Source organism: Chlamydotis macqueenii, chromosome 3, assembly GCF_036417535.1.
Source record: "Chlamydotis macqueenii isolate bChlMac1 chromosome 3, bChlMac1.mat, whole genome shotgun sequence".
NCBI lineage: Eukaryota > Metazoa > Chordata > Aves > Otidiformes > Otididae > Chlamydotis > Chlamydotis macqueenii.
Window position 1 is genome coordinate 39,174,170 of NC_141558.1, and position 15,475 is coordinate 39,189,644.

A 15,475-nucleotide genomic window follows, 5' to 3' on the forward strand; every position below is an offset into this window, starting at 1 on the left:
TTTTTTTTTTTTGTTCTTCTCTGCTGGGAAGGATATAAATAATCATCATCTACTTCTGCAATGCCTTACTGTTAGCAGTTGTTTCAGAAAAAATGAAGTCACCCTGTCTTACAGGGTTAGCCTGCTTTTTATCTGGAATACAGTGGCAGTGTCTAATACAGACAGTGGCTTTCTTCAGGGGTTAGTGTGCTCTGTGGTAGACCTTAGTCCTGGTACCTCAGCCATCCAGACGAGACCAAGTGCCCCTGTGAGTGCATATCCCAGGCCCCTCCTGACCTACAGCCTTGGGGGCGTATTTGGATACAGGCAGCAGGGGCTCAAGGTCTGGTCAGTTGTGTCTATTCCTATATATACTGCATGCATGCTTTGTGCTGGACTTGCTTACCAGTGTATGCACAGCATATACAGTGTATAACAGTCTGTCAGACACTGGCTTTGCTTCTCATGCCTTTTGGGAAAGGAAAAACATTTTGGTTGACTGCTTTCAAATGTCAAGGTGAAGTTCTGTTGGCTCTGATTAGAAACAGCATGTCCTCTTAAGTCTGTGCAGTTGGTTGCGTAGAGATGAAAGGAGCCACAGGCTGGCCTAAGTGAAGAGCTCTGCAGTATAAATGGATAAACAAGATAGCAAGCAGAAGAATTGCTATGGGACCTGGAGAGCCATTTGCCATGGACACTGTTTGGTATTTCCTGGAAATATTTTAGAATGTAAAGTATCTAACTAAGCCTGATTTAAGAGATTTTTTTCCCCCTTCTAGTTGTATTCACTGCATAATATTAGTTATAGTTGACTGACAAGCTAAAAAAAAAGGCATTTTTCATATTCCTTAAGTTTCTGCATGTCAGATACTTAACCAATGAAATCTGTGAGTACATGAGCTACTGGTAGCTGGTAAAAATCAGGAGTTCAGACACAGAAGCAAGCCTTTCATTGCATGAAGCAGAGACAGCTTATGTTTTTTGGCTTGATTTTGTTCCTGTTTGAGAAGGATTGCAGCATGAAAAGTAACACTACTCACTTTACTTGCACTCTGAATCAGAGAGAGCATGAATACATGATTTTTTACTGTTCATCTGAATGATGCTAATAAAGAAGCTTTCAGATAACATCTGGATGCTATGGTGCTGGTGATGGCACATATTGACAGTGGAGTGTATGAGACAAAACCTAGAATGGGGAGCTGTAATGCTGCAATGAATAATACAGAAAGCAGGATTTCTCTATTAGTCATTCAGGAGATGTCTAAAACTGCCAGAAAGTACCACAGTCTAAGGAACAGTGAAACTTTCTGTCTAAGGCAATGCTATAAAAGACTGAAAAGTGGGTTGTCTAATTACTGTAGCTGAGCAGCTAAACTAGCAGGGAGCTGTGGAGTATGGTTGATAAGCAGCTAATTAATAAACTAGAAGCATCTTGCTCATTAGTCCCTCAGAGGTCTGCAGAAGAGATCTGTGATGTCTTAAAAGAAGGATATGCAGAATGTGAAATCTATGAGTGCGCGGCATGGAGAAATGAAGTGTGAAAGGAACTAATGATTCTGGTAGCATTTGGAGTGTGAGCACGTGCTGTCTGTGCATGTGAGGCAATTAAGGAACCGCAGCATCTCACGGGCAACAGACTACAGAACTAATACACTCTGCCATGCATGGGTGTAGTGTACCCACACAGATATAAACCGAGTAATTGTGATTTGAGTTACTCATATGATTTCCTTTGCTGGGCTTAATTAACAGCAGTTCAACATTACATTTGCTGCTAGTTAAAATACAGATTGAGTAAAGGAATATGAGTGACTAATCGCAAAGTGCATCAAGTGACTGGTGGGAGATGTGGATACTGGAACAACTGGCATTAATATTGGCTAGTAGGTACAGTACATGGGTTTTTTGGGGATATCTAGACAGGGTTCTACCTGGGGACACGTTGGCAGTGATGAGAAGGAAAGACAAATCCTAGAAGGAAGACTGAGCCAACAACTATAGAAACATCCTAGGGAGTGAGGAAACCTGTGCCTCCTCCGTTGCAGTTTACTGGGACTAGCAGTTAACACATCACCTTAGCTTTCTTTGGGCCAATGTGCAAACCAAGAGTTAGGTAAACAGCTTGACTAACAAAAGCTAGTAAACTAACTCCAAGTAGAAGGGTAAATAAAACTGCTGTACACCAGCTGTGACATGGCCTGCCCAAATCTTAGCTCTTCTTTTAGCTGATCATCAAAAGTTTGTCTTGTTTATATTAAAACAGCCTCTAGCACTTTGTTTTGGCTTCTAAGAGTATGGCTGTCTTGTTCTTATTACCGAATCTTGCCTTTCTTTTGCATACTTGGACTTTTCCAGTACACATCTGCAGTCCTCTGTTATGCTTGTCCTAAAACTTGAGTGACTAGAGAAAAAAAATACCCTTAAAGGCGTCTGAGCACCATATTTTTCCATTATTTTTCTCCTATTATCTTACCTTCTTCCTTCCTCTAATAAATTTTCCAAAAGACACAGACACTTTCAGTTTGTTTATTAGAAAGCTTAAGCCACAGTATAAATGGAATATTGCTGGCCAGAGTTGAGCGCCACTTCATTCTGTCTTCTCTTGCAGCTTCTCGGGAACTTACACCGCTGATGCCAGATTAGTTACCTGGCTCTAGGTACTACTGCTGCTAGCCACAAAAGCTGCAGTCCCTTCCCTGTGCTGCCTATGGCATCCCACAGTGATTCCCAGTTGTTGTGGGGCGAGGGTTTTTTTTGTTACTTGCCAAGCACTGCAAGTATTAGGTTTTGGAAAAGAGTAGTTTAACTCTGAGGCAAGAATCAGAGCTACTTTCACTCTATACCTAAAGTGTTAACCATCTTTGATATGTTTCTGAAAGTCTCTCTTTAGTATGCCGTTTATAATCTTGATTTGTACCCAGTTCCGATTTTCAATGTGGATTTAAAAGTCAGTGACCTGGACCTTCAGCCTTAAGCTTCACCTTGATGAATCTTAACAATTTCATTATATCAGTAGGAATTTGATGCTGAGACACTTAGCTATTCTAGTGAGCAGATGAAGCTCTTTTGTGACATTCCCTTTAAAATACTTAATCTGTCTGTAAAGAAATGCTTATTTCTGGCTCAAGTGACTAGATTGTTCCATCTCATACAGAAAACCTGTTTTCTGCTTTCCTGCTTCTAGCTGAACAAGCTCACCATTCACATTTGGTGACTTTTCGAGTGTTGCACCTCATTTCTCAGTTACGAAGGACATTTCTAATAGCAATAACAATCTCTGCTTGGATATATCCTTTCCTATATTTTGAGGAAACTAGTTTTCTGTGTACTGTTGTATTACAAACACCTCCTTTGTATATAGTGTCGTGAATGAAATTTGAAGACTTTTGAAATAAAGGTCATTGTAATAAGAGGAGATGAATTCTTAGAAAGGTTACCTGGACTAGAACATTTAATTGCATTAAACCTTTGGAGCTGACTATCATGAGAAAATGACTGAGTCAACTCTTACAATACTGTTCAGCAGGATACAGATTCTCTTATGTTCCCAGCCTGACTTGATAAATGATCTACATAAGCTGTTGTTTACAGACATAGCTTTAAATAGACTTGGAAAGTGTCTCTTGAAGGTCCCAAACCTCTTCCTCTAAGGTCTAATGTCTTAGTTCTGACCACCAAATACTTGCTCTTTCTGGCTTGTGACTTTCACTGGCCGCAAGAATGGAGGAATCAAGATGCCAGCACTTCTTAACTGAAATAAACTAGCTAGAAGGTCTCCCTAACCATATTTTTTCTAGATTCAAAGCTCAATTCAGGGGTGTTCAACAGATTTTCATAAACCATGAATTCAAACAGAAGTGTTCTTAGATGGTGCAAGTAATGGGCGTGCAAGTAAATGCATTACTGCTGTGCTCGTGCCCTATTCCCTTTAACCTAACTTCTGACGCAGGACATATGGGGAGGACATGATAGGTATGTTCTTTTGCCATCTGTGTGACCGCAGCGAATCCTGGGCAGGCCACCTGGATACAAGCATATTCTTACTTATGAGTGCATGGTTATGAGAATGTGAGTGAAACAAATTTTGTTTTAAATCAAAATTGCCCATGAAATGTTATACACAAGAAGACAGCCATTTGTGTTTGAGGAAGAGGAAGGTATAGCACTGAAAAGGTACTGCAAATGGAAATCATAATGCTGCTTTGAGTCTTTTCATTGGTTTATCGTTAAGTAGAACCAACACAGAAGGTTGTCAGTAACTGCACTCTCAAAGCCAATGTTCTCGCAATTCTTGTTTAGCTAGATAAAAAAAAAGTACTTTTGAGCACAAGCTCACAGTATTTAGGGCACTGTCATGATTTAACCCCAGCCAGCAACTAAGTACCATGCAGCCACTCACTGACCCTCCCTCTCCCCACTCTCCCCAGGAGGGGAATGGAGGAGAGAATCAGAAAGAAAGGAAAACTGCTAGGTTGAGACAGTTTACTAGGACAGCAAAGGAAGATATAATAATAATTATATTTATATTAATAATTATGATAATTTTGATAAAATATAAAGCTAATAAAATATACAAAATGAGCAATGCACAATTTCTCACTGCCCAATGACCGATACAGCCCATCCCGATCAGCAGTCACTGAGAGCGTTCTCGGAACAATCCTGAGCAGTGAAAGAGAGAGAGTTGCCCACCAGTCAACCCCCCTTATATACCGGGCATGACGTCTGTGGTATAGAATACTTCCTTTGGCCAGTTTGGGTCAACTGTACTGGCTATACCCCTCCCACCTTCCTGCACCTGCACATTAGCAAAATCTGGGAAGCTGGAAAAAGTCCTTGATCTCTTAGCAACGACCAATAACATCAGTGTATTATCAACATTCTTCACACACTAAATCCCATACTAAATCCAAACCACAGCAGCTATTGGGAAGAAAATTAGCTCCATCCCAGCCAAAACCAGGACAGGCACTTTATGGCTAAGGTTGCTTTACAGTCTTTGCAGTAACACATACGGATGTAAGATAATGAGCTGGAAATGAATCATTTATACAGCTCACCTGAAACGTCAGCAGAAAAAGTATGGAAAATCCATAGCAGAAATTTGTGGAGGCTCTTACCAAGTTATAGTAGGAGCTGCCATGGTTGAACATGCATGCAAGTCATCTGAAAATGGGCAGTCTTAGTAAAAGGACAGTGGTACTTACAACACTCAGAGGTATAGTTTATGGCACTTATGAAGACGACCTTTATGAAGAGTAGCTGGCAAACACTACAGGAAAGTGTCAGAAAATATCTGAGGACTGCAAACTCATTAAACCAAAAAAGCCAGGGTGCACGTATCTCAGGTATGTCAAACCACTAAACTAGGCTTGAAATATTTCCAGTGTTGTCAAGGCTAGTATCTCAATGCCAGCTGGCTCAGCCCCAAAGCTCAAGTGTTAATGTTCGTAAGGTACTCCAGGGCTACAAGGCAGCATTAAAGATAGGTTCCTTTGCGGATAACTCTTAGTAGAAACTCTCCTCATTTGTACAAGAGAAGGTTTTCCTAATTAAAACAGGAGAGTTACTCTGGACTTGAAGCTTCATATTGAAAATAGATTGTGCCCCGTCACTTTCTGAATCAAGTAATAAAAGTACCTTCGCCTTGCTAAACAGGTAGTAGCCTTACCTTCAAGGAAGGCCACACTTTTCACAGAATTACGAGTCCCATAATAAAACTGGATTAAAAAATTGTCCTTCCCACCTCTTATTTCGTTCAGGCCCAACCATTTGCTGTGGTGCTGTGAACTGAATCAGGGACCTGATTCCTCTTTGAAAGGGGAGAGTTGGAGTCTAGGCAACACAGCCATATGTAGATCTTTTGTTACAAAACAGGACCTTTGCTCTTGATTCAATAGAGAACAAGGTAAATGCTTGCTGGCATGTTTAATGCATTATCATCAGTCATGTGGGGAATGCAGAGGAGGAGCTGGCCGCTGCTGTAATGTTTGTGTTAAGCTTTTCCTAAACTCTTTCACATCTGAGATCGACTCTGCTTTGTTTGGTGTTATTTTGGGGTTTTTCTACAAAACTTGTTTCTCCACTAGAAACTAAAAGTCACATTAGTGATCACTTGTGAGTAATAACTTGGACGAGTCTAAGTCTAAAGTTAACTACGTGAGGTGTGTTTCTTTACAGGGCAACTCTTGAATTCCACAATAGAAAATAAAACAAACTGTAAATGTGTTTGACTTCTGACTTTCGTCTGTAAATATATTTAACCCAAACATTGCATCCTTGTGCTAATGAAGAAGAACTAGAAAGCAAAGATGACAGATGCCATCACTGTGGTGAGGAAGAGGAGACAGTTCAAGGAAATAAAAAATAGCTGGATCTCCCATTTCTTAATGTGTTTAATCAATGTCAGAAAACAGCTGTTAAACCATTATTCTGGTAACCAGCTTATATTAGTTACCCATTCTATTTAGGGACTGATTAAATATAAATAGTACTTTGTCTATGGATAATTGAGAGTGGAAACTGGGTAACAGTCAAGAATATCCATCTCTTGGTTATCAACCAGATAGTGCTCTACGCAAGACTTGCAGACCTCTTCTGGATAAAGACTCCTAAATGGTTTGGAATACTCTGTTTGTTAATGTGAGAAATCTGATCTCCATCACAAACTGGACTGATCCTTTCTTCGGGACATGGTTTAGTGGACATGGTGGCGCTAGGTTAATGGTTGGACTTGATGATCTTAGAAGTCTTTTCCAACCTTAAAGATTCTATGATTCTATGATTGTGTTACAAACCACATTAGATGAAGCTGCTTGCTGTAGTCAAGAGCAGAAGCTTCCCATGCCATCTCACAAACCACGTGAAATAAATGGTATTTCAAAGCATGACTCGGGTAAGGCTGTAATACTCAGTTCAGTTCAGTAAGCTGAGTTTTTTAAGTGAAAGCTTGGAATTACTAACTTTGCTGCCAAGGAAAAGTTCTTATGCTTTTAATTCTGCTGCCAAAAGGGGCTCTATTGCAGGGTACTGGAGAGTTCCTGGCTGACTTCACTGGAAACCTTGCAGTGTTAGAGAAACCACCAGCCACTCAGTCTGCTGCATATGGGACATGAACTGTAATTCGCTGACATTATTACTGGTCAATTAGAGAGGCACCCGTGTGACTCAGACATTCATCTGTGTCTATGCTGTGCAAGTTGACACATGCTCTTGCAGGCTTGCCAACTCTGAACTGAGCTCCGTAGAGACCATCCTCTGCGGAGCTTTCACTGAGGACAATGAGAAGTTGGATTCCTTTCAAAGTATGACGTGGGACCACTATGATCTCGCCAGAGGATTCCTGGAAAGCTACCAAAAAGACAGCAAAACTTTCTTTTATTCCATTCAGAAGAAAATAACCTGGGATTCTCTACACACATTGCACCAGTAGAATTCTTTCACGACGTGCCCCCAGTATTTTTAGCTTTAAATCCGAGGTTAAAATGTTGGAAGGTACATTGTTCAAAGATCCTCCTGAACAAAAATCTTCTAATACTGTAAAAGCCTGAAAGCCTTAGTTTAATCTGTCCCTGTACTTGCTTCTATTTAAAGGACCAGTATGTCGAGTGACTTGGAGTGGGTCTTGAAAGTCTGGCTATGGAAGAGGACATTCGTGGTGTTGAAAAACTGCTCAAAAGAACTGGGCTTATTTGAAAGTGAATAATATGGGTTCAACTCTATAAGCCCTGTGAGTTTCTAAAGTCCTTGCTGCTTACTTCTTTTTTTTTTTCTTTACTAAAATTAGTTTTCCTTTGAGAATACTAAAGCCGCATATCTTTCTTTTCCTCTAGTAAAAAAAAAAATACTTTGAATACTGTAATACGGAGCATAAAATCAGTATACATCTTATTTTAATTGCCCTGCAGCCTAACTTAGGACAAAAAGATCTGCTTCTGCAATTTACTGATCTGTCCTCACCCAAATGCTGGCACAGGAAGCAGACTGGAAAACCTAAGAGGTACATTACTGTCTAAAGCCCAGGGGAACAGCAAGAACCATTGCAACCCCAAAGGGAGAATGGCAGCTGGTGTTAGGTGGTGGCTTTTTCTTGGTTCTCAATATGTTCCTGTTAGGCCTCTCTCCTCTTGGACATGAAGTGTTTTGGTAAATCAAATTTATGGCATTAAGGAGCACCTCAGTTCAAACATGCTGTGCAGATTTGTCACTGTGAGCAAGGCTTCCAGGTCTGCTGCAGGTCTCCTTCTACAGCTCCTTACTCCACAGAGTAAGTAATGCTCTTACAGCACCTTCTAGAGAATTATCTTTTAAAAGTTGGAATTGTCCTTCCAGTAAAAATTCTTGCAGGCATGGTATTAACCGTAATGTGCTGGAAAAGCTGGATGTCAGCAGGTAGGAGTGCGACTTTTTACTGAGGCTGGCAAAACTCTTCACCTTTCCCCTTTCCTTGCAAGCTATCTTAATGAACCTGATATGTGTGGACCAGAGAAATGGTGAGTCTTCTGAGACTGTCAAAAGGATTGACAACAGTTTAAGAGCCACTTTCTTGAATGTATGCTGGAGGCAGGAACTTCTTGAAGAATATTTCGCAGTAGTTTTTTTCTCCCTCCCCCCCTGGAAGTGACCATCATGCGGTGTCACTGTATGTGCACGCACAGTATGTATGCAGAGGGGAGGCACCACCACATTTTTTTAAAAGTATTTCAATGGTTTTGACTAATCTACTGGGTTCAGAGTCAAGGAAACTAGAACCAGCAGAGAAGTGTGTGAAAGCTGGCAAACTAGCATCTTTGAGGAATTACAATACGCATATATAGTCATCTCTTAGCTTTATTTCACCCTCACACGTGCCCCCCAGGCTGTATGCATAGCCCATTTTTCTTACCTGTTGTATTTTCTTCTCTTCTTTGCTCCAAATGGTGGAAATGTTCATTCTGCTACTGTCAGTACAGACAAGAGGAAAACATCTTTCCTTCAGCTGCAGGCTTCAAGTTAGCCCCCAAGTCTTCCATGGGACATGGAAATTGCTTTTTCCTCCACAGGCTGCTCAGAAGCCCCTTCTGCAGCTCATTGCAAGGCTGCTTTAAGTTACCAGGGTAGGGAATTTTTTACAAGCAAAGTAGTCTGATGACTGCCTCACCCTACAGATAACCACAGATGTGGGTGCCAGGAATATCTGTCTTCGTTAGAAGTAGGGGATGCAATGCAGGAACAAAGCAAGAGGCTATTTCATGCCTGCCCTGAGCACAATAACATTCCAGTCTGTTATTGTGTAAATGTTTGATCTGCTGCTCACATTTTAAGGTGTGGCTTGGGTAGGTTCTACCTGATTGGGACATGAAGAGTTTTGCTGCCAGATATGCCCATTGAAATGTAGTTATTAACTCAAGCTTTTGGGGAAGTTTTACATTGTGAGTGTTTTTCAGGCACTTCTAGAAGAAGTATGATACAGAAATGATACAAATCTTACCAGACTGTAAACTTAAATACTTTCTTTTGATATTCTATATTTATTTACCCATTTAGATGTCCATTATCTAGAACGCTGTGAAGCTTCCAGCATAAGCAAGAGGTTAAAGAAATGGCCAGTGGTCCTTCAGCAAAACATCCTTCCAGAGTTTCACAGCTACTTTTGAGAGCAGTTTGTGCATTCGGGGTCATCCACAAAGCTTAGAAATAAGCTTTAATGCCACTATGGGCTTCCTTCAAGAACTATTACTCTAGGAGGAAGAGGATATTCTTCAGTGTGAAGCAGAAGGGAATGCCCTTTTGCAGAGTAGTAGAGCTGGCTGGAGGGGTTGAAGGTCTTCTGAAGTAAGGAATCACGACAAGTGCAGCTGCCAGGCTTAGAACTGGTGTGAAAATCCTTGCTTTGCTCCAAGTGTCCATTTTTACAAATCTGTAAGTTACTGCTTTGGTAGTGTAGGTCAAAGCTTAATCCTGAGTTGTATTTTTGTGAAATACACTTATATCAGTACTTAACGTGTGTTGTCTTTTAAACCTCAGCCTGGAGACCACTTACATTTTAAATTAATTCTGTCCTTAATTGAACTCTGAAAAGAAGTTATGAAACCTGAAGTTTCACAGTTAAGTTCTAAATTGTCTTTAGGCCATAGCTTCCAGTGAAGCCGCAAGTAAAATCTCTGGAAGTTCTCAGCCTGGTGTGTGCAAGCTTAAAGACAGCTAATATGATGTGTCTTTTATTAACAGAAATGACTCAGTCCTTCAAACACTGTAAAACAAGAATTGTACAATGAGATTAAGTTGATAACTGAGAGATTAAAGGAACTATACCCACTTAGGAATAGAGAAACTAAATGAAATAGAGCTAGGAGCAGCATTTTTCAAGATCACTACTGCTTTAACACCAGCAATATGGTGACACACAAGTGGAGAGAATTAAATGAAGTTCAAAATGATAAACAAAGCCAGACTAGAGATAAACCCCACAGGAAACTAACTAAAGCCACAGAAGAAAAGCTAAACAAGAACTTCCTTGTCTGTCCTACAAAGTTGATCATACCAGATGACCCAACTTAACTATTTCTAAGAACAAGTATCCTTTGTCTGTTATTGAAGGGCTTAAGATTGAAATAGCATAAGGTTGCACATGTGTTAAGCTAGAACTAATCATGAAGAATAGTGTAAAGAAACTTAGTTGAACAGAGACAATTATGCTTTATGGTTAGCTGTTTCAAAATTTGTTTCAGTGAGATAATCCTGTTCAGTTTTCAAATGGAGCAACACAGGGGTTCAGCTAGTCAAAGCAAATCAGGTTGTAATGGAAACTATTGTGAGGTCTTTTTTTTTTGTACATAAATATTGTGTTTCAGGGTGTTTGGTTTTGCTCAGAAGACCACCTGACAACAAATCTAAATTGTCTTCTAAACCAGAGCAAAATACTCTATGGTAGAGGAAAAAATCTAACTCAGATCTTCAGAGATTTTTAGTGGATTATCTCTAATACCTCTTCTCTCACATGCAGAATGCCCACAATTTGCAACACTGGTGTGGGATGCTCATCTAGGTAGGCAAAAGTCCTTACGCCACCCTGAGAGCGGGATGTAAGTAGCTGTTTCAGGAGCCAGAAGACTTGCAAAAGCTAAGAATTCTGAAAAATGAATTAACTGTATGCAGCTCAACCTTGAAAGGATTGCTTGGCTCCAGCAAGAATGAAAATGAGAGATTCACTTCTGTCTTGACCTCCCCCTAGGTTACAAAACAGCAAGGGCACTTCTCCTGAGAGACCAAATACTGGCCACACCTTCTCTTGGTCCATGTCTGGATTGGCAGAAGAGTTCACTGTTACTTGGGCTTGGATTGAAGATTTGGGCTACAACTCTAAATCTCTAGTTTTCATTTCTATTCTATTTCAATTCATTTCTAGACTAAAAGGTAAGAAGAAGCACTAATTCAGCAATCCTGGTTTTCTAGGAGTTACCCAGCATCCTATAATGTTAAAATACCACTTTCTAGTCTTTACTGCTGCTTTTGAAGATCACTACAAACAGGCACAGCTCTCTAAAGACTTATTCTGCCAAGTATTCAGCACAGATTGACAGGATCTTAAGCCTTAATAGCTGCTCTAGAGGAGAGAAGCTCTACTGGGAATAGAACTGCTTTTTGGGCAACAAAATTCAGAATTTTGGAGAAGGATTTGGAAATGTGGACATAACTGCAAGGGTGTCCATTTGGTTCCCAGCTCATTTCTTGACATGGGGAAAACACTGCAGGGAGGGTTCTGGAGTACTGTGGGAAGCAATCCTCTTGTCCTCCCTGTCTGATTCGCTGATCATGCTCTTCTTTTCTGAGAGATGAATGAAGAGCATCTTTGTGCATCAGTGCAAAGTCTGTAGCTGGATAAAAGTGAGCTGAGAAGTTAATTTAAAAACTGTGGAATAATTGCATTCCCATTATTAGTGCATTTTTTCTTCTTCACTGATGGAGTCAGCCATAGCGGTGTATTTCCTATAAGATTCTCTCCTTCATCTGTTTACTGGATTGTTGAGTTTCCATAACTTTGGAAGAAGTTCCTATAGCCTGAACTGAGAAGAAAGTCCTCAGTCCTGGATCTTCTGATGGACCCCATCAGTGTGGGGTGGTGGCCAGCAGTTGATTTTTACACTTGTTCAGCTCATGGGAAAATTACTGCATCCCTTTTGTTTGGTTGGTTGGTTTTGCGTACTGGTGGGTTTGGGAGCTGTTGCAATGACTCATCTTAGCATTGCACAAGAAGGTGGTCTCCTGTAAAAAAAAAATATTAATGTTTCTGAGTTATTAGCATCTGTACAGACATAAGGGCTACTTAATATCTAGCTAACCCATGAAACAGCAGTGTGTTCTAACTCAGCAGGAATATATGGCAACTATCCATATCTATATCAAGTAGTGTATGGTAAGTCGTGGGTCTAATTTTCAGCAGATCTTTTTAGAGGGATGATTAATGGAAAAAGCTCTTGATCTGTATTATTTTTATTAATGCCTTTGACTGAAATGTTAATGTAATGTTAATATTGTTTAGGAGCCTTAGGTAGTGATTCATCTGAATACAGCTGAATAATGCGTCTTTTGCAGGAGTTTCCAGTTGAGGCACTCGGTGATGGTATGTCTGGAATCTCTCCGCTCCCTCTGCACAGCAAATGCCAGAACTCTCAAGGTTTAAAGGACAAACAATTTTGCTCCACACTCTTTTTTTGTAACCTGACAAACACAGTGCATCCATTGTGCTTGCTAAGGGATTCAGGCTAACAGTAGTGCATTTATTAACTGGGTTTCTACGCTCCTGGGTTTTTTCCAGAAATGTTCAAATGAAGGGTAAACCTTTTATGCCATGTTATCTGTGATTGAATTTTTCTGTTTCTAAGTTAAAAGCCAAATTGGACTTCTTTGTCCAGCAAAATCTTGCTGCCTTGGTGACACTTTCATCCTGGGGACAACTGTCAGCTTCCCTGATCTGAGTTCCCTGCACAATAAGTAAGTCTAAGCTCCCTGCTAGGTACCTTCATATTGTAGTGAAAGTCTGATGTAGTGGGAATTGCGGGAGACACAGCGCTAACATACACAGACATCCCTTCTTTACTGCAGCAAAATGATGGAGCTGGGCAAAGAAAACAGAAGAGCAGTCTAACATTCCTTTATCTTACTCTAAAAGGGAGGCTCAAACCCTTAATGATACCTCAAATAATTGCTATAGAAGTCATCTGGGATTCCCTTAGATGTGAACCATTAGTCTGCACTGTGCCTCAGTGAGCCTGAAATGGATATACACCTACCACTTATATAGCTTTCCAGAGAGTCCTGGAAACTTAAAATAGCGCTGCATGCTCTGGTGCAAATGCAAATGTGTCCCTAAAACTGAGCTGGTCAGCACCATCGGCCGGCACCACGTGGTGCTCTAAGCAAGGCCACACAGGCACAGAGGCCTCCAATTGCTGATATGCAGGCTTGAGGAGGAAGAAAGAATAAAAGTTCTTGCACCAAAACATTCTCAGCTTCAAAAGTTAGTTGTATTGTGAACTAACAGACAAACCGAAGAAGGTGGCATGACACATCTGCCCCTACAATACAGATTTTTGACTGTGAAACTTCTGTGTGACTATGGAAATAATAAAACACAGATAGATTGAGTGTATTTCCCTCTTGAAAGAGACAGGCTTTTCATTCTTGTGTGAATACAGGCTTTCCTTGCACTGCTCCTTTGGAAGAACCAAATGTAATCAAGTGTGCATTACTTTCTGCATCAAGGTGGAAGGTAGCAAACAAAAACCTGCATTGCACAGTTTATGTTTTAACTTCAGAGATTAAGAAAGGGGCAGTAACTCAAATTCTGCTTGGATCTCTCATTATCAGCTGTAAATCCTGGGACATAGGTGTGTCATCTTCAAAGAGCTCTATCTGGTGCCTTGCATTGTTTATGACAGCAGGTGTGGTAGTGCAACCCTCTCCACCCCAACTCATTTGGTGCTCACTGTAATTCCTCCCCTTCTGGGCCACATAACGTACCAACCCAAGGAGAGTCAGGAATGGGCTGTGAAGGCAGTGAACTTGAGCACTGAGGCACCCCTTTAGCGTACCTGCCTCTTTCTTTCCCCATTACTGGAAACAACAGAAACGGTTATAACAGTAAATCACCTCCTCACAACCTTGTACACTTGCACCTGGGTTGGAGCCAGGGGTGATACCAGAATTTCAAAAACCTAATAAATTCTAGGCCTGCGTGACTAGGGGGAAGCACCAGAATATTTCATAATCCGAGTCAGGCTGAAATGGAAAAGTACCTGGGAAAAATACCTGACAAAAGTCAACTGTCTCAGACTCTATAAAGAGCGACCCTAAGGGAGACCTACTGAGGTATCCTGGATTACAGTGGGCTGTGACCAGCATCTCCCCTGAGATGGGATGCCTCTCAGGCACAGCCTCCTTAGTCCAAAAATGTTTAAGGACCGTCTTGCCAGAAAAGTTGATGAAAGACCAGAGCGAATTTCAGCTTCTCGAGGCTCAATTATTGCCTGTTGAGGAATGCCAATGCATTGTGAGTATTTACCCTAAACTCAAGAAAGAAGAGAGAACTTTTAATCATAGACTAGTGTCCTCTATCCACCTCTCTACCTATATATATACACATACACATATATTTCATTGCATCCAAGTATTTCTGTCTGTGTTTGTGTGTTTGGTGTTATATATATATACACATATATATTGATTTAGGATACCCTGTAGTAAGTCAGTGTAATCTTGTCATTCTCAAATCTGTAATTAAGTTGCTGGTTTAGTCATAATATATTCTACCAAATCACTCTGTTAATCTCTAAATAAGTTAATGATTAAGTGCTGCTAAATTCCACCTCTGATTTACCTCACTCCATTAATAAATCTTGAATCACTGCTAAATCATAACCATGTGAAGTATTTCATCTGCAGCAAACTGGCATAGTCGGCAGGATCCTAAATCAGGATTTGTGACAGCAGGAGACCTTCAGGCCAGCGGGCCGGTGCTCACTCACTAGCAGGCCACCCAGTCAGACGAGGCCTGAGTACAGAGAGAAGCTAACAGCTGGAAAGTCAACTTGACTTGGGTCTCTTTCAGACGAGTGATGAGTGAATGACTGGGGGGTTAGCCATTGCAGAATCCCTTGGTGACCGTGACTGTGTTAGTGGAGCTCAGACAGACTCTTCCTCAGCCTAGCCTTTCTACTGGGCACAGGGGAATGGGTGAAGTTTCATAAGGCAACGCTTTTTGCCATCCTGGCAGTTGTGTGCAAGCTCTCCACCTAACGTGACTGCCAAGCGCCCAGGCTGTGCCCTAAATTCACCTGCTGAATCACATAGCTGGTTCTAGGTTCTTTCCCTTTCAGCTCTGCTGTGCAAGAACACCCAGCTGCAACTTTGTCCCCCACACTGGCGAAATGCGGAGATGTGCTCAGGCTTGAGCAACCTCTGGAGTAAATCCTGTCTTCCGGATGTCGCTGGAGAAAGAGCCGGCTTCCTAAAT